At 46.5% G+C, this 20,971-nt stretch overlaps 1 long non-coding RNA gene across 2 annotated transcripts; it reads right to left on the bottom strand.

Annotated features, from left to right (window-relative positions):
- Positions 1-9,547: 9,547 nt before the first annotated feature.
- On the bottom strand, positions 9,548-14,990 carry LOC124701645. Of its 2 annotated transcripts, XR_007002157.1 has the most exons (6): positions 14,832-14,990; positions 14,224-14,487; positions 14,025-14,099; positions 13,048-13,517; positions 9,997-10,981; positions 9,548-9,911 (listed from the first exon to the last, which is right to left on the bottom strand). It is a non-coding gene; the product is annotated as an uncharacterized LOC124701645 (long non-coding RNA). The 2 variants fall into 2 exon arrangements; XR_007002156.1 differs by having other exon boundaries at positions 9,548-10,981; positions 14,832-14,970.
- Positions 14,991-20,971: the final 5,981 nt, after the last annotated feature.

The following is a 20,971-nucleotide window of genomic DNA, read 5'->3' as shown; positions in this document are numbered from 1 at the left end:
TTTCTGTTCGTGGAGCTGTTCCGACAGCCCCGCTCCACATGCATTCATTACTTGTCCACCCTCTAACACCTTGGTCAATCCTTCCCTTGGTTTCTTTGTCTTAGCCGGAGTATCCACTTCCATGTCATCTGCACCCCTTCTCTTACCTAAATGCACAGACACATCCTGTGTTTCAGCTCTCTCTTTTCTCGGCCGCCTCTTAAATTTTTTAATCTCTGGCCTATTCTCCCCTTGTTTATCAACACCCCCATCGGCAATACTCTTCTTCCCATTGTCTCCCTTCTTCATTCCCTCCACTTGAAACACTGAAACACACATCCCCTTTCCAGCATCATCAAGTACCATATTAGTTGCACCTTTCTTCTCACTCGTCTTGGACACCTGTACGTGCTCCTTATTCCCGTTGCCACCTTCCTCTATCTCCAAAGCAACCTGTTTGGCCTCTATCCCCAAGCCTCCCTTCACGCTGCCATCAGTTATTTTCATTGGACTTGTGTCTTTTTTTTGCTCTGTCTACCGTGCTTCTCTCACTGTTCTTCAAATTGATCTCTTCCTTTCTCCACGTTGAGCCATCACTACCATGTTTGCTTCCTCCACTAGCCCAGCTAACCGATCTATTCCCTCCTTTGTCCGACCAACCTCTCTTGCCATCAACAAGATTTTGTTTTCTCTGTGGCATCCACCGCAACCATCTCCCATATTGTGGTTCCTCTCCCTTCTTGAGCTTTATAGTGCATTCTTTATCCAAGTGGCCAATCATTCCACACACATAGCAAAAGTTAGGTAAAAATTCGTACTCAAAAGGGCACCATAGTGTTTTCCCAGAGTCATCTATTTCCACGGTTGTCCCCCTCATCAGCGGCCTATTTATGGGCATTCTTACTTTCACCCTGAGATATTTTCCAACAGCCAAACCATCTTGCAAGCCATCAACTTCCATCCATTCACCGATCTGATTACCTATATCTTCTCATGTCTCCCTACTCATCATCCCTAAGGGTAGTTTGAAGATTCTAACCCAAATGGGGATCTTGTTGAACTCATACTCATCAAGAGTTTTACTCACCACGAACTCCTCCATCACCAACAGCTCATTCTCAAAGTGCCACGGCCCATTATCAACTGCTTTCTTCCTCCCTGATACTTGATGGAATGTGAACAAAAATTTATTCTCCCCCAGACCTTTGCACTCTAAACCTTGCATCGGACACCAGAGAGGACCCAAAGCATCAACCATGGCACCAGCAAAGGCTGGCTTCTCCGACATAAGCTTTCCGATCGCCTGTGCATCCACGACGCATGTCTTTCCTCCTCCTCTCCAGCCGATCTTGACACCCTTCCTCTCAGCCTCAGACAACTTCAAACCTTCCATCATCCCTTCAACCTTCTCCATCCTCCTGTCGATCACCGCAGTAATAAGAACCTGATCTAGGGAAACAAGTGTATTACGACCAGATGCCCTAGCACACCCGGAAGGCTTTTAGTAGAAACGTTTTGGGAGTTTGGGGAGTGGAGACAGTGGTTAGGGCTCGCAGATCAGACTAGGGAAACACAACCAGGAAACCACGGGGATCTCACTGCTCAGAATCGACGAGAATTGACGGGGACGAAGACCTAGACTGGCGGCGACGAGATCGCCAAACGAAACGCCCGACAATCACAGAACCTGAACCGTCACACGAGGGACGGACCAACCCAAGGTCGATGTTGGTTGTTGGAGACTGTAGAGTAGTCTTGAGACGATCTACGATCTAATCTGGTAGTGACGAGCAGGCCTAAATCCATCTCGCAATCTATAACCCGCTCCACCTATTCTCTTCCACGAGCACTGAAGGATGTTGAACCAGATCAATTTTAGCGCAGACGAATTGGACCTATGCCTCCATCGTCGCTGCCGCTGGTCTTTCGTACGTCAATTGAAACAAGGGAGGTCGACGGAAGGTCAAAGGGAGGACAGAAAATTAGGGATGCCCGCTGCCGTTCTTCTTCCGACCATTTCTTTTACCCGTGACCCGTGCTTGTTGGGCTGCAGAAGTACGTGTCCGGCCTGCTGATTATTTTTATTGGTTGGGCTACATACGTGTATATGAGTACAATATACCCAGGTGGGGGACCTTCATTCCCTCAAAAAGAAGGTGGAGGCCCTTCACGGCTAGCGGCCCTGTGCAGCCGCACCTTCCCAGGCCGCCGACAGCCACATCGACATGCCGCACGGAAATCCTATTTTCCCCCATAATGTCTTGTTTGGCACTAGTGGAAAACAGGCCTACTGTCGCGGGTCGTATGACTCTTTTGTCGCGGGCGGCCAGCCGCGACAAGGGAGGCGCGACAAAAGGTCCCCCTTTTGTCGCGGGTCGCTTACGACCCGCAACATAAGGTCCACCACATGGCAATTTGTTATTTCTTGGAAACAGCTTCTTCAATATTAACATCAATTTTTCAAATCCCGAGTCAGTCACACCGACCTCTGCCTTCCATTTCAGCAATTCCAATATGCTACCCAGCTTTCTATGTCCATCTTCACAACCTGGGTACAACAATTTGTGGTGGTCCTCTAACATCTTGTCGAACTGCAACCTCTCCTTATCCGTGGCACAGTCTCTTCTTGCATCAGAAATGGCCCGACGAAGATCATCATCAACGGGATCATCTGCTACTTGTTCTTCACCTCTTTCTTCTTCATTGTCGTCCATTGCGGTATCATCGCATTCAGAGAACATAGATCGGTACTGGTCATCGTTATCTTCTTCTTCATCGCCGTCTTCCATCATAACCCCTTCTTCTCTGTGCTTGGTCCAAACATTATAGCTGGACATGAATCCAAACCGAAGCAGGTGGCTCTTAATGTCTCTTGAGCAAGAGTAATCCTTCTCATTCTTACATTTCAGACATGGACAACACATAAAACCTTGCTTCGACTTGTTGGCCTCGGCCACAAGCGAGGAAAGAATTCACGCCCTCTCTGAAAGCGGGAGCACATCGGTTACCGTACATCCATGGATGACTCATCTGCATCATAAGTGTATCAGATGCAATCACCTTGCTAAAATTAGTATTGTACGGACTATGTATATACAAGAAAATAGTTGCTAACCTTTTAGGATCAAAAAGAGGAGAAATCTTATCAAATAAAATCAAGTGGCATCCCTCACAAGCATTCCATCAAACACCTCTTGTGCACATGAAGAAAAAATGAGCTAGCATACACCTCCACCTTTCACCACCAAGGAAAAAAATGTAGGGAGGTGGGGGGGCTGGCTGCATGTATATATAGGCATGGACCTTTTGTCGCGGGCCGTATTACGACCCGCGACAAAAGGGGTGCTGGCAGGAGGCGCCAGAGCTCAGACCCCTTTTGTCGCGGGTTGTGATACGGCCCGCGACAAAAGGGCGCGATAAAAGGCCCGGCTCGCTCCAAATGGTTTCGGGGCGACGTGGTCAGGCCATTTGTCGCGGGTGCAGGCGCGCCCGCGACAAAAGGCTCCCACGAAAGCCCTGTTTTCCACTAGTGTGGTACTAGTGTTTCAGTGGGGATAATACTTTAGAGTATTGGGTGAATCATTGTTGTTATCCAATTCCCACAAAACTCCATTCCCAATCCACTAGGTAGGGGTAGAGTATTGGGGATTGAAAAAATTACACTAAAATTTAGGAAAAAGTGGAGATAAGTGGGGATTAAACTCGCTCATACTCTAGCACCAAACATGCATTGGGGATAAATGGGGATTTAAAGTTTGGTGCGGATTATCTCCGCTAATCCCTACTAAAACTCTAGTACCAAACAAGGCCTAAGCGGGACGCAATACGCTTCGCTCGCGAGGGTTAGCTTCGTGGGTCGTGATCCGTTAGCTCTACTGTATCGAGATGTGTTCTGGTTTTTCGTTTTTTCTGGTTCGCTCTGTTTTTCACGGTTCTTCGCTGGTTCTTCATTTTTTTTGTTAGTTTTTGTTTTGAGAATATTTTTTTGCGAGAAATCCACCGATCTATTAATAATTATCAATAGTAGTACAACTAGCATAAAAGTAAAGAAAATTATAAATTGATAGCTTTGAACAATTTTTTACTTTGAAAATTTTGCAAATTTCATTTTTTTTTAAATGAACAATTACCAACTTTGAACAATTTTTATTTTGAGCAATTTTCAAATTTGATTTTTTTAAAAATCTGGTCATTTTTTAATCTGAACATTTTTTGAATCGCAATTTTCAACTTTAAGAATTTTTTATATTTTTAAAACAAATTTGAAATCAAAACATTTTTGCAAAACTCTTATCGTATTCCAGGATCTGGTCTTGTTTGAAAAATGGAGGATGACAGAGGATTGAACCTGGGCCGGCCTAACAGGACCTGCTCGCGGGCGGAGCTCGCTTCGCTTATGCACCGAAGTGATGAGTAGGGCCTCCCATGCTCCACTCCGTGCTCAGGATCTGTAAGGGTCTGTTCGTTTTTGGATCGAGTCCCATTCCAATCCATTCCCCTGTTCGGTTCATCCCAAAAAATGTGAAATGGAATCGAATCGAATTAGTGCCTAATTTAATTAATCATTGCCTAAATTAATCTAAAAAATCCTAAATCACGCCCGACAGCCGCGTCCGTGCTCGAGATGGCCTGCCTCCGGCCGTCGCGCCTCCGGCTGTGCTCGAGGTGGCCCGCCTCCGGCCGTCGCGCCGCCGGCCGTGCTCGAGGTGGCCCGCCTCCGGACGCCGCGCCGTGCTCGAGATTGGGGCGGCGAGGGCGGCGTGCTCCGTCTCGCGTTGCTCCGGCCGGCTGCCGCCTCGCCTCCGGCCGCCACGGCCCCGCGTTGCTCCGCTCGGCGGACGCCACCGCCTTGCTCAAGCGAGCCACTGCCTCGCCTCCGGACGTCCGCCACTGTTGGAGATATGCCCAAGAGGCAATAATAAAAGTGGTTATTATATATCTTTATGTTTATGATAAATGTTTATATACCATGCTATAATTGTATTAACCGAAACATTGATACATGTGTGTTATGTAAACAACAATGAGTCCCTAGTAAAGCCTCTTAACTAGCTTGTTGATTAATAGATGATTAGTTTCATAATCATGAACATTGGATGTTATTAATAACAAGGTTATATCATTATATGAATGATGTAATGGACACACCCAATTAAGCGTAGCATAAGATCACGTCATTAAGTTATTTGCTATAAGCTTTCGATACATAGTTACCTAGTCCTTTCGACCATGAGATCATGTAAATCACTTATACCGAAAGGTACTTTGATTACATCAAACGCCACTGCGTAAATGGGTGGTTATAAAGGTGGGATTAAGTATCCGAAAAGTATGAGTTGAGGCATATGAATCAACAGTGGGATTTGTCCATCCCGATGATGGATAGATATACTCTGGTCCCTCTCGGTGGAATGTCGTTGATGCGTGTGGTTGACACGTCCGTTGGGAACCCCAAGAGGAAGGTGTGATGCGCACAGCGGCAAGTTTCCCTCAGTAAGAAACCAAGGTTTAATCGAACCAGTAGGAGTCAAGAAGCACGTTGAAGGTTGATGGCGGCGGGATGTAGTGCGGCGCAACACCAGGGATTCCGGCGCCAACGTGGAACCTGCCCAACACAACCAAAGTACTTTGCCCCAACGAAACAGTGAGGTTGTCAATCTCACCGGCTTGCTGTAACAAAGGATTAACCGTATTGTGTGGAAGATGATTGTTTGCAGAAAACAGTAGAACAAGTATTGCAGTAGATTGTATTTCAGTATAGAGAATTCGACCGGGGTCCACAGTTCACTAGAGGTGTCTCTCCCATAAGATAAACAGCATGTTGGGTGAACAAATTACAGTTGGGCAATTGACAAATAAAGAGGGCATGACCATGCACATACATATTATGATGAGTATACTGAGATTTAATTGGGCATTACGACAAAGTACATAGACCGCTATCCAGCATGCATCTATGCCTAAAAAGTCCACCTTCAGGTTATCATCCGAACCCCCTCCAGTATTAAGTTGCTAACAACAGACAATTGCATTAAGTACTGCGCGTAATGTAATCAGTGACTACATCCTTGAACATAGCACCAATGTTTTATCCCTAGTGGCAACAGCACATCCATAATCTTAGAGATTTCGTCACTTCCCGCATTCACGGAGACATGAACCCACTATCGAGCATAAATACTCCCTCTTGGAGTTACAAGCATCTACTTGGCCAGAGCATCTACTAGTAACGGAGAGCATGCAAGATCATAAACAACACATAGACATAACTTTGATAATCAACATAACAAGTATTCTCTATTCATCGGATCCCAACAAACGCAACATATAGAATTACGGATAGATGATCTTGATCATGTTAGGCAGCTCACAAGATCCGACAATGAAGCACAATGGGGAGAAGACAACCATCTAGCTACTGCTATGGACCCATAGTCCAGGGGTAGACTACTCACACATCACTCCGGAGGCGACCATGGCGGCGTAGAGTCCTCCGGGAGATGATTCCCCTCTCCGGCGAGGGTGCCGGAGGCGATCTCCCGAATCCCCGAGATGGGATTGGCGGCGGCGGCATCTCTGGAAGGTTTTCCGTATCGTGGCTCTCGGTACTGGGGGTTTCGCGACGGAGGCTTTAAGTAGGCGGAAGGGCAGGTCAGGAGGCGGCACGAGGGGCCCACACCGCAGGTCGGCGCGGCCAGGGCTTGGGCCGCGCCGCCCTATGGTGTCGCCACCTCGTGGCCCCACTTCGTCTCCTCTTCGGTCTTCTGGAAGCTTCGTGGCAAAATAGGACCCTGGGCGTTGATTTCGTCCAATTCCGAGAATATTTCGTTACTAGGATTTCTGAAACCAAAAACAGCAGAAAACGAGCAATCGGCACTTCGGCATCTTGTTAATAGGTTAGTTCCAGAAAATGCACGAATATGACATAAAGTGTGCATAAAACATGTAGATAACATCAATAATGTGGCATGGAACATAAGAAATTATCGATACGTCGGAGACGTATCAGCATCCCCAAGCTTAGTTCTTGCTCGTCCCGAGCAGGTAAAACGATAACACAGATAATTTCTGGAGTGACATGCCATCATAACCTTGATCATACTATTTGTAAAGCATATGTAGTGAATGCAGCGATCAAAATAATGTATATGACATGAGTAAACAAGTGAATCATAAAGCAAAGACTTTCCATGAATAGAACTTCAAGACAAGCATCAATAAGTCTTGCATAAGAGTTAACTCATAAAGCAATAATTCAAAGTAAAAGCATTGAAGCAACACTAAGGAAGATTAAGTTTCAGCGGTTGCTTTCAACTTATAACATGTATATCTCATGGATATTGTCAACATAGAGTAATATAATAAGTGCAATATGCAAGTATGTAGGAATCAATGCACAGTTCACACAAGTGTTTGCTTCTTGAGGTGGAGAGAAATAGGTGAACCGACTCAACAATGAAAGTAAAAGAATGGTCCTCCATAGAGGAAAAGCATCGATTGCTATATTTGTGCTAGAGCTTTGATTTTGAAAACATGAAACAATTTTGTCAACGGTAGTAATAAAGCATATGTATCATGTAAATTATATCTTACAAGTTGCAAGCCTCATGCATAGTATACTAATAGTGCCCGCACCTTGTCCTAATTAGCTTGGACTACCGGATCATCACAATGCACATGTTTTAACCAAGTGTCACAAAGGGGTACCTCTATGCCGCACTGTACAAAGGTCTAAGGAGAAAGCTCGCATTGGATTTCTCGCTATTGATTATTCTCAACTTAGACATCCATACCGGGACAACATAGACAACAGATAATGGACTCCTCTTTAATGCATAAGCATGTGGCAACAATTAATAATTTTCTCATATGAGATTGAGGATGTTGTCCAAAACTGAAACTTCCACCATGGATCATGGCTTTAGTTAGCGGCCCAATGTTCTTCTCTAGCAATATGCATGCTTAACCATAAGGTGGTAGATCTCTCTTACTTCAGACAAGACGAACATGCATAGCAACTCACATGAAATTCAACAAAGAGTAGTTGATGGCGTCCCCAGTGAACATGGTTATCGCACAACAAGCAACTTAACAAGAGATAAAGTGCATAAGTACATATTCAATACCACAATAGTTTTTAAGCTATTTTTCCCATGAGCTATATAGTGCAAAGGTGAATGATGGAATTTTAAAGGTAGCACTCAAGCAATTTACTTTGGAATGGCGGAAAATACCATGTAGTAGGTAGGTATGGTGGACACAAATGGCATAGTGGTTGGCTCAAGTATTTTGGATGCATGAGAGGTGTTCCCTCTCGATACAAGGTTTAGGCTAGCAAGGCTTATTTGAAACAAACAAAAGGATGAACCGGTGCAGCAAAACTCACATAAAAGACATATTGTAAACATTATAAGATTCTACACCGTCTTCCTTGTTGTTCAAACTCAATACTAGAAATTATCTAGACCTTAGAGAAACCAAATATGCAAACCAAATTTTAGCATGCTCTATGTATTTCTTCATTAATGGGTGCAAAGCATATGATGCAAGAGCTTAAACATGAGCACAACAATTGCCAAGTATCACATTACCCAAGACATTTATAGCAATTACTACATGTATCATTTTCCAATTCCAACCATATAACAATTTAACGAAGAAGAAACTTCGCCATGAATACTATGAGTAGAAACTAAGGACATACTTGTCCATATGCTACGACGGAGCGTATCTCTCTCCCACAAAGTGAATGCTAGGATCCATTTTATTCAAACAAAACAAAAACAAAAACAAACCGACGCTCCAAGCAAAGCACATAAGATGTGATGGAATAAAAATATAGTTTCAGGGGAGGAACCTGATAATGTTGTCGATGAAGAAGGGGATGCCTTGGGCATCCCCAAGCTTAGACGCTTGAGTCTTCTTAGAATACTAGTATAAATGCCCGTGCGTTGCAACGGGATCTTAAATTTTATTTCTCAATGCACATATATAATTCACTACTCACTATAAAAATTTAACACAAATCCAAGATATCATAATGTACTACAACATGATAATATTGAACGCAATAAAGGACATTATTGTTATGCATCTATGTGGTTGTAGGTCTTCTTCTTACTCTTCCGCGGTAAATCTCATACCTGTGTTATAGACCATCATAACTGAAGGAATACTTTTTTTCTGATTAGTTCAAATAACACTTTAATATTTATAAATATAATAACACATGTCTTTGAAATCCTACTTGTCTTTAATCAAGATTTTTTTAACCTTTTACCAATGTGATTTAATTAGCTACTTAAATAAATAAGTTATATGGCCTAAACGTGTGCATAAAATCGCACGATCCACAAACAAGCGACATCTTTTCAAATTTGAGTTGCTAATTGCTTTCATGTTTCACTCTATTTTAGCTTGAATAAAATAAATATTGTTTTGAAATATATCATATATGAATCTGAAAATAGTAGTAATAACTAATAAGTAGTAGGTAGAGTTGTTTTTTACAATAATAATTTCATACAGAATAAGTATCCTATTACCTAAGTAAATACATGTTCAAAAATATTAAAAAAATATCTCTCGTCCTATATTTCGTCAAGTTTAACATCCACACACCACACATGACTTACGTCATTACAGAATTTGCATGATGCAATTTGTTGAGATAACGATGATTATATTTCAAAATAATCAATTAAAAACAGTCATGAAAAAGATATTAGAAGATCTTAAAATTTAAAAGCAAGCATAATATTTAAAATCCTAAGATAATTCTACGCTAGCTTAGCTTCACCTCTACTGTTTACACCATCACACAGTCTCTCCCTTACTCACATAATCATCCTTCTCCTTTAACAACAGCTACTTAGCTCAGCTTCACCTGTATTGTCGTTCCGCCATTACATAGACACGCAATCATCTAGTTCCTGCATTTCACCCAATTAATCCTGACAATATTAGACGGATTATATAGCTTATTCCTTCTATAATTTGCACAACCAAGACATTTACTTCTCCAAACACGTGACAATGGATGCAGTAGAGATGCAACTTCCATTTCGCAGAAGACAAACAACATACGGAGTGTGACTATAAATAAATAGGTACATACACTTTGAGTTGCCTGCAAGACTGCAAAATAACAAGATAACTCATATCTTTTCAGGATAACCATGGTTCCAAAAATGATTATTTGACAATTACTGTGTTCTCTTTTCGAAGCACTGATCGTGTTACCATGATTTTCGACAAGAACGTGAACAGTATTACCCCTCTAAATATGATCAGGGGTGGCCTCTCTTTTGCGCAAGTACAGCTGAAAAATTCTGCAAGGGTGAGATATCTGACCAACCTCCCAGCAAGGATCTGCTCAAAATGACAACAATGATATGACCCTAGGAATAACTGGTGGCTTGACCAAACAAAAGACCATCAACAGATTCGGTAGTAGCATATAGAGCGGTTCGAACTTTCATATTTCAGATATATTAGAACATTTTCATAAGGTTGCAACGTAGACAGGTTGCAAAGATTATTGCAGAGTATCTAATAGTGTATAGATAGTGTCGTCATCAGGAAGGCTGATAGCACGTAATAGGTTTTTTTTTCCTTCGCGGTTACACTTAGAATAGGCATCCATGAACATTCTTTTCTAAAGCCGCGACATAGTAAATACTCATAAGAATGAGAGAACCATTCCATCGACATAGTAAACCTACCAAAGCCGCGACAAAACAAGCCCGCCCAGCCACTTGATGGTTTATAAACGTTCTAAAATACTTGATTGCAAGAATGTCATGGTTAGAATTGAACTCAATCCCGTGGCATGGACTGGCTACATTTTTTAGTGGAAACTGTATGAATTGGACATCAATCATCATCACCATTCAAAGAAGCAAACCTGTGTTGATAGCATAGCTCAAATGAGTGGTGCCCCATGATTCTGAGAAAGGCTCTGACAACTCGTACAATTCATGCTACCAGCACCACAACCGATCTGGAAGTATAGAAAATAATTTATTCAACAAGCATGATATAGTGCGAAACACTATATATTGACTGAACAAATAAAAAGAAGCAATTTGCACAAAAATGGTTTAACTTTATACGGTATGAGATTTTTTGAGTATGACACTGGACATCCAAATGCCGACATACTCCTGGGGCAAATAAGGAAAACAATAATCAGGTATACGATTTTAATACACGCAATAATGCAGCATGGAAAATATGTTAGTTAGAGACAATGGTGGCTGTGTCATGCCTTGGCAGAAGAAACTGGAGCAATAAACATGGAGACATGGAGTAGTTCTCCGCCTCTTGCAATTTCATGCGGTTGCATCTATGACAGATTATTATGTACAATCAAAGAGAGTGGATTTGGTGAGCACGGGGGTACGTGAGCACCCCCTAGATACCGTTGGATTACCTTTGAGATTCTGCCATCCCACTTTCTGAACTAACGGCAACTTACGGTGTTAAAGCGAATCTTTTTTCGTTGTCTGTTGTTGCCATCCCACCGAAACGCTCGAGCTGGACTGCTCCTGGCCGCGAGCTGCCAACAATCCGTGACTCAGACTCAGGCAAACAGCAAGCCACAAATCGAAATATGGGGGCAGCAGGGCTGGCGGCGCTCTCTGAGAATCCCAAATCGAGACCATGCGCCGCTCCGCCGCGCACCTCCACAAATCCCCCAATCCGGTCGGCACCTTTGGGTCGGTGGTCGCGCGTCCTCGAAGGGCAGCCACGGTGGCCCAAATCGGGTCAACGGGCTCAAGCTCGAGGCGGCGGACATGGCGGCTATCTCCGGTGGCGTCAGGTTCGCGGAACGAGCAGGAAGAGGTGATGCCGGGGGCCTCACCGTGGGCGTCGTCATCTCCTCCTGCTGGTACAGCCCAGGCGCAAGAATCACCGCGGGCTCGATGGAGGCGACGGAGACCTGGGCCCCCGCGCGGCGCAGCACGTCGACGATGACCGCGGCCTCCATCGGCTAGACCGGCGGCGGTCGGCGGCTAGACTGTGGGGCGGCGGTCGGCGGTCGGCGGCTACTCCTATCGGTCTATCACGAGACCTCCGCCGAGCTCTGGCCATGGTGGCCATGTTGGTTGACTCGATTTGGGCTGGCTGCCCGACTGCGTGGAGTCAAATCGGCTCCGCCCCTTTCGATTCGCCCCCAATCAACGAGAAGGATCTCTGCCCCGATTTGTGCCGCTCCAGCATGCTCACCAACGTTGATTCAATTTGGCCGTGGCAGCTCGAAGCAACAGGCGCTGCATACTCCTCCACGCACGCTGCTCCAACCTCTTGTTCCTTGCTGTCGGCTGACGGTGGGCGTGGAGATGCGGCTCTGCAGCAAGCGCTCTACGGCAGGTGGCCGCTACGGGGCCGCCGCCGCTGAGCAGCGCCGCATGGAGGCCGACGACGGCACCGTCGAGGGTGGCCGCCGCGAGCAGCGCCGCGGGAATGTCGCCGTCGAGCACATCTGTGAGGGGAGGCCGACGCCGTCGAGAACGCTGCCTGGGCGCGGCCGTCGCCGTTGATGCTTGCTCGTGCGCGCGTATGCCTGCCCGCTCGCCGTTGCTCGACTGGTGATGCTTGCAGCGTAGCTACTGCCGCTCCGCTGCCTACTGCTCTTGGCAATGCCATAGCTACGCGGCAGATTATTGCCAAATTTGTAGTTACAGAATTAGTGCTAATTATTGCCAGATTTACTAAGTTCTGCAGCTAGAATAAATAAGAGTAAATAAGAATAAATAAGAGTGATTGCTGGATTAACTGAGTTCTGCTGCCGGAATAAATAAGAGTTCTACGTATAGGTTGCGCGGGCTCCATAGAAATTTGAGAGAGAGAGAAATCGATAGCAAAAATCTCCGATGACAGACACATATAGCGACAAGAGGTAAGAGCATCTGCCTTTTTTTATTCTCTCCATGAAGCGGTCCCACGCTGAGGATGTGGACAGTGTTAACGGAATTTCGGATGCCGTTAGACGCGTGTCGAGTAGCCAGGGGGTGCTCACGTACCTCCATGTTCACCGGGCTTCATTCCTACAATCAAAAATACCTTCTATGAACATATGATGACCTTCAACCACCGCCTTGGCCTCGGAACAGCTGGTCTCCACCTCCTTGCTGGACACCCATGCTGCACCTTTGGCGGCCAAACTTCTGCCCCGGCCGCCATCCGTAGATTGGTCTGGGATTTTTGACTGGGAACCTGGTTCTTGATTCGACATGGGAGGGCGCCGGTGGTTTTGTGGGAGGGGAGGAATCTCCGCGGTGCTCGAGGTGGGGAAGAAGCTCGTTGGTGCTGGAGGGGCATCTGTTGGGGATGGTGGAGGCATGGGCGGCGTCGTCGATGGAGGAAGGGAAGGGAGCAGATGGGGTGTTCGATACAGCGAGGAAAGATGGATGGATGGCAGGCTTGTTTGACGGATGGCAAGTGCACCTGGAGCCGAGCATCGGAGAGGAGGCCGATGGCGAGGAAGGAGTTCTCCATGGACCCATATCTCGTACCAGAATTTCATCAAGCACCTAGCAAGCACAAAACAGACAAATTTTAGATGGGGAGGATTACAGTCAGGTGGAGGGGGAGCGCTTGGACGCCTAAGCACCGCCAAGGCGACGCCTAAGCAATGCCTTTAAAACCATGGGTAAAACATTGTGTCTTTATAGAAATTGGGATAATGCGACTATGAGTGGTGCTTATGATGCTTTGCTTGGGTCCTCAACGGCTCAGTTTACACTGCTATGCTAACAAATATTGTAAATATTGTAAGTTGAGAAAGCCCATAACTCGTTTGTGTTGATATTCAGTAGAAGCCTTGATATGCTTCTTATCAAGAAAAGGTGAACAAAATGCAAAACTGTCTGATTTGCAAGGACGCACTACACTGCTAATAACAATAATAAAACCTGTGCAATTTAGCTTTGGAGAGAGAATGGAACCACTACTAAACTGCCCAGAAAACGAAGAGCACAACTTATCTGGTTCATACATCGAGAGAAACCCACAAGCTAAGGGATCGACACAGCACCAACCTTTGGAAGGATTTGCTTAATCAACCAAGATGTGGAATGAACAGTCAGTTTCCTAGAGGAACTCTTGTGCAATCACTGCCGGCATACAAAAAAGCAAACAAATCACTGCCAGTGTAGTTTGATCATACCATGGTGCAATTAAGGAGCGAATACTTCTAGGAAAATTTAAAAATTAGAAACATAAAATTGCTTAGTTAACCTGGAAATTCTTTATTCTCATACCAAGCAGTTGCTTGTTTTGGTTCTCAGTTAAGCACGGGTTAAAGAATATGACATGTCATCTATGTACTACCCTGCAATAACAACAGCAGATGCCTTCATGAGGAGAAGGAACAATGAAAAGCAAACAACAGGGATGGTGCAGGCTTATAATATGCATATATGAATCCATCTGGAATTCGGAGAGATGGGAATCGCAGCAAGCATTGCATCCCCTCACCCTGACCTCTGAAACAAATCTAACCTGCATACAGAAATAATTTCATCAGGGACCAAATAACAAACAAAAAGAAAAGAAGGCTTGCAAGATGAGGCGGAGGAGCGATGAGCAGGAGGGTGGCCGTTCCTTTGCTCGCTCTTTCTTGGGCCATGGAAATTCTTCCAGTGGTTAGATGGGGATGATATTTTTCCAGACCAAGTTAGTACAATCGATTCTGAAGGGGATGGATTCGGTAGTAAACTAAGACCTCAACTTTGGTGGGCAGGAAAAATTTGCCCCGTGGGCTGGATAACCCGGATCGGCAGCAATCCAGATCAATCCATGACTCCTGAGGATTAAACGAACAAGGCCGAAAGGGGAAAAATTACCTAACCATGAGAGCCAAATCGGGGCGTGGATTCAGCGTTGGGAGTGGCACCGGCGTCCTTCTACTCTGCTTCAGCGGCGGCGGCATCGTCGTCGACCCGGATACGGTGCGAGAGGGCGACATGGGCGCACAAGCGAGAAGGCCGGTCATCCCTCGTCGTCCTTGACCAAGAAGCTATGTGGCTTCTCGGTTAGCACAGAGGATCTTGCCAGACGCCATCGGAGAGCAGGAGATGGGATGAGGGCTGCTACGAGGACCACGAGAGCGACGATAATGGGATGACGGATAGTTTCCATATATCTTGCTAGGGAGTTAATGGAGAAACGGGGATTGCGTTCTGAGCGCGACGAAGCAGGGCAGGACGAAACGACGACGAAAGATGAGACGGACGGGGAGAATAGGGGTCAATGCGATGGGCTGCGGTCGGCCGCGAATTTTTTTTAAATAATACGAATTTTTTATTTAAGTGCAGGGATAGCGCGCGTTTTCAAATTTTTCCAAAAGTAGGACTCGGTCGGCCTGTAGTAGGCCGATCGGACAGCAGCAAACCGACTGGGTGTCGGCGGCAGAGCAGCCTGACTCGTTGGTCGATAGCTGACCAACTGGCCTGCTACAAACCAATTGGCTTGCTACCGGCCGATTGGCTTGCTACCGGCCGATTAGTTGTATGGATTTATTTTCTTCATTCGCACGACACGGTTAGGGTTAGGAGAGTACTGATACATAGTACATACATAAATAGTTCATACATAAAGTCTGATACATAATGCATACATAAATATCTGAGATTATGGACGGCGTCTAGGGTTTCGTGGGGGCGGCGTAGCACGGGGTGTCCAACCGAACCTGTCCGGAGCCCTGGTTATGCGAGCAGGGATCCAGGAACCGGACTCGGGGTCGTACTGTGTCTCCTGCGTGGGCTCTGGTGGAGGAGTCTGCATACCGACATAGTTCTGCTGTGTGCTGTAATACTCCATGTGCTCAGGATCCTGATCACTAGCTCCCCATGAAGGATTGGACGCAGTGTGCTGCGTGTATCCTGTGCCACGAAACATAAGTGATGTCAAACTAAGTGGAGTATAGTTTATATGGAACACAATATATAGAATACTACATACCCTGTGTGTATCCTGCTCCTCCCATGAAAGGGGCTTGCTGCTGCTGCCACTGGTCGAAAGCAGCTTGCTGCTGATAGTACTGCAAGTCGTCGAAGGAAGGAGTGTGATGCTGCTGCCACGACGAACCTCCTGCCTGGTCAGGAGGTGGTGGTCTGGGTGTCGCCGTCGGCGTGAGACGAGGCCGTGATCCGTGTTGCTGGTACTGATAGTCGTCGACGGAAGGAGTGTGCTGCTGCCACGACGAACCTCCTGCCCGGCCAGGAGGCGGTGGTCTGGGTGTCACGGTCGGTGTGAGATGTGGCCGTCGCTGCTGCTGTGTGGAGGGTCGCGGTGGAAGGAGGTGGTGCTGAACGACGTCGGACCTACGGCTGCACGTGATAGCCGAGTAGATCCCGCGTAGCTTGTCCTCGAGTCGTCTCAACCATGACACATGTTGGTCACGCTGCAGAAGAGGTGCACTGGACACTTGACGTGTGTACCGAGCGACTTCATCCTGTAAGTCTGCAGTCAGCTGACCCTGAAAAATGATGGTAGCATATAAATCGTAGAACCCTATAGATAAAAGACAAGTATGATGGTGGAATAGAAAGTTATACGTACCGCATGCTGTCGACTACCGGCTGTGGACTGAATCGGGTACATATCTTGCATAGACGCAGGTGGCGCCTCAGCTGGATCAGTCGGCTGGATGAGGCGCACTCGCGTGGCTGCAGTGTACCTCTGCAGATATGCGTCAAACTCCTGTGGGTCAAACTGCTCATCGTTCGGCCAGACGTGTGTTGTCGCGCCAGCCCACTCAGCAACATACGAGCCAACGCGCTGAAGCCACCATGTCGAGGAGTGGCTAGTACCCTTCCTGTTGTACCTGCAGAAAATAATTGTGTCGGTTAGCCGAACCATGATGAACAATCTTAAACTTAGCGATGCTCAGAACTTACTTGTGGACGTAGGCAGGGAGAGGCGCTATCGGTGGTGGAGGATCGACCAGCTGCCGAGAGCCGAACTGCCTCATGATCCTCTGCTGGGACATTATCTCAACGGACACATCGAAGATGATCTTCGACTGTGTCATCCAGTACGCACAATCTCTATAGCAGAGGTTAGAGATCCCGCCGGGGTACCTTGCATGCACGGCGGCGGCCATATAGGGCTGCCAGATCACCGCCCTATCATCGAGCACGTCGAACTGCTCGGTGAACGCAGGGTAGCAGTTCCTGACCTGGTCGCGAGCAAATCGTCTCTGCGGAGAGAAATAGTCAGTACTCGTGCAAAACTATAAATTACGAAAGAACTATGTTCTACAGTCTACATACCTCGCGACGTGTCCAAAGTATGCCGAAAGTAGGGATATCGATGTGGTCCGGATCATCCAACTCGTTTGCCCCGAAAGGGCGCTCAGCATCTATGTCTGGCCGACCAATCGGGAACCTCTCCCAGGACCACAGCTGCAACAACAGTGGGCAGCCAAGAAGCCCAGACTTGGGGGAGACAAGTGTACAAGCATTGCACAAACCTCGGTATGTGGCTGCTAGAACCCCGGAACCCCAACTCCGCTGTATGATGTCGTCGGCGGTTTGTGCCTCTGCTATCTCCAGTGCAATGGGGATGAAGCGCCTGCTGATGGTGGTCTGATGGTTCTCTGTGAACATGACCTTTCCAAGCAGCCACAATATGTACGCCTCGAGACTCCTAGTGATCTGTGCCTCACTCATCGGCGGTGTGAACTGTGAAACCTACAACCATGAAAAAAAGATGTTAGTTAGAACAACGCAATAACCATAAATAAATTTGTTATAACAATGGTTACCTCGAAGTTGAGTAACCAGTCACACTTTGGACCGTGGTCCTCACAGAGAAACTCAGTCTGGCCCGCACGAGTTCCCTCAAAACGTTCAGGCATTTCTTCATCCCAACGCCCTGGTTCTGCCGGCGGGCCTATGGGCTGACCCGCCAACGGTAGGCCCGAGTAAGAAAGACACGTCCTGGAGAGTAGGGGCCATCTCTCCCCATCGAAAGTGGAACGTGTGTGTCTCGGGCCTCCACCGATCCACCGGGCTGGTAAGTAGGGAGTGGTCTCGGCGAAGGCGCTTGATCGGTGTGCCTACTCGCTCACCGATGACCTCTGACCTAGTGGCCTCAACCAACCGTGCAAAAGGTAGAAGTCCAGCCCACTTCAACCTACAAATTCATATAAGAATCCAATTAGTATGTGCCAGTACTTCAAATTGAATATACCAAATAAATCGCACAAACCTCTGAACCCAACCGGGGTGTATCTGCCAATTTTGATTACCCCCGCGTGTCACCATTGGTGACAAGCTATGAGGGTTGGCCTCTAGCTTGGCCGCACGGTGCGCCCGATCAATGTCCCTATTGAGCAATGATCTTCCTGCCATTTCTGTAAACAACAAAACATTCGTTATTACTCATTACAAATGATAACATAGTTGCAAAACCAAAATGACATAATACGGATATAAATTATTGTAACGTACATGACCATAATAAAATTGCAAAGTAGTTCCATACTTATTACAAATTCATTGTTCAATACATAAAGGTACAATACGATAGGTTCACATTTAAAATTGCAAAGTAGTTTCGTACTTATTACAAATTCATTGTTCAGTACATAAAGTTGCAACAAAGTTGCGAACTAGTTTCTTCCCCTCCCGCGACGTCCCCTTGTGCCTCGCTGCCCCCTTCCTGCTGGGCCAGTGCCGAAGGTTGTACAATTACTGTCCCAATGGCCAAATTGATTGCATAGGAAACATTGTCTCGTTGGCCCTCCAGCTTCAGATTCATCCATATCATTCCGGATGCGCCGCGATGGCCGTCTACCGATGCCTGTCCTCAGTAGCGTTGGGTTTGGGATATATCGCCTTTCACCAGGGTTTACAGTGTTGAAATTTCCCATTGACCGAAATCCTTCCAGCTCACCGGTCCAGGTGTTGAGCACGGCCTCCTTAAGATAATACGGAGAGACGAACGAGATTTCCGACATCCCCAGGACACCACAAACAGCTAACACATGTGAGCAAGGAAGATGAAGCAACTTTGGTTTGTTGCATGTGCACTCGCAAGTTGGCCTTTCTTCATTGCCAATTTTCACATCATGCGTCCGCTGCGGATTCCCACACCCGAACCTATCTGTAGGTAAGCGTACTTGAACCTTCTTTCCACATTACCAATTTGAACAACAGGGAGATGCTTAGCTTTCTCCTTCTTCTTATGCATGTACTCCATAATCTTCGAACAATATGGAGTGGCTGGTTTGTTCACCATGTGCATCCGAGCCTTCTCACGTCTATCTCTGTAATATTTAACTGTGCCCATGAGAATACCCTCTACTATAGCAGTAAGTGGCAAAGCTCTATTGCCTCTCAGCACAAAGTTATACGACTCTGCGAGGTTGGTTGTCATGACGCCGTATCTAGCTCCATGTGTATCGTGCAACAAAGACCACCTCTCCTTAGGCTCATGCTCTATCCACTGCTCAAAGTTTTTAATCTGCCTTCCCTGCCTTCTCCTTGTTCCAGGCGGGTCAAATCCGGGCAAGTCGCACAGACCTTCGGGTGCCTCATAAACTGGTGCTTCTCCCGCTGTTGTTCCTGCTGCAACGGCCTGCATATGTGCTGCTATGTTTGCATCTCGAGCTGCTTTCCTCTCCACAACTTGTTTCTTCGTCAACTCCTGCAGTTTGCTACGCAAAAATTATACTTCCACTCGCTGGTTCCGGATGCACAGACCTCTTGAAGACATTCATAAGGTCCTTTTTCCTAAATTGTGTGTAAAAATTGGCCCCTGGGTGGCGCATGCACCAACGGCTCTCAATGTCAATCCATGGAGTTTCTTGCCCGGGCTCTTTCGGTGTCTTAATAGCTTTCAGTATACCTGCATGCCTGTCATGAAGGATGCAAACATTCGGCTTGTCCTTTACAATTGAAATCTTCAACTGCACTGAAAAACCATAACCAGCTTTCGGTGTTCTCACTCTCCACGAAAGCAAAAGCGAGTGGCACGATTTGATTGTTTCCGTCCATTCCAATGGCGGTCAAGATTTGACCCTTGTACCGACCGGTCGAAACGTCTCTGTCGACACATAACACGGGTCGACGAGTATCCGAATGATTCGATGCATACACCGAACGAGAAATAGACTCTATGCAGAACCACAGTAAGATGGGGACTCCGGGAAAAACAAGTCCTGGATGTTCACATATGTGCCTGGATTCCTCGCTCGCGGCGTCCGCAGCATACGAACAACGAGCGTCGTATGCGTCTCGAAACGAACCAAACCTCATCTCCATCGCCCTCTCGCTTAGCCCTCCAAGCCTTGCCATAAGAAATGGTGTAAAAATGATGCTTCTTAACATTCTTCCGTATGGCGTTTACTCTCATGGCTTGCCCTTCCACTATTTCAGTGTACGGCAGCCGGGCTATGAGATTAGACGACAGGTTGCAATGATCATTGAGGATACTTACAAGCTCACAACTGTGCGGCACAAAGTCGCTCACACGCCATATTGTGTCATACTTAGGAACATACCCATGCACCCTTCCGGGACAATTGATGTCCACACATTCCATCGTCAGGAATTTTCCAGATGACACGGTTGTTCTCAGCTCCCTCTGGCTCACCATTGCCCACTTAATTATTGCATCCTGCATATGGAGCTTCGAAGGAAACATGGCCCCTACGGCGAGATTGTTCTGGTGATACTCCCAGTTAGAATCAAGGCCATCATTGATTGTCATTGCAGACGAAAAGCTGTGATTCCATCTACCAGGAATAGGCACCTCCTCCCCATCATCAGACTCATCGGAATCATCATCATCAGTTTCACCTTCTGTATCTTCCTCTTCCATCTGATTCTGCCTGTATCCATTTTCTTCGTCACCATCAACCTCACCGTCTTCTCCTGTGTAACCATCACCCTGGCCACTATAAACATCTTCCGCATGGCTGCTCCGTTCAGGCTCGTAACCACCGCCACCGCCGGGTGCTTGACTGCTTTGGCCT

Source organism: Lolium rigidum, chromosome 3 (genome assembly GCF_022539505.1).
Source record: "Lolium rigidum isolate FL_2022 chromosome 3, APGP_CSIRO_Lrig_0.1, whole genome shotgun sequence".
Taxonomy (NCBI): domain Eukaryota; kingdom Viridiplantae; phylum Streptophyta; class Magnoliopsida; order Poales; family Poaceae; genus Lolium; species Lolium rigidum.
The sequence above is the reverse complement of the archived record's forward strand: the minus strand, read 5'-3'. Positions and strand labels throughout refer to the sequence as shown.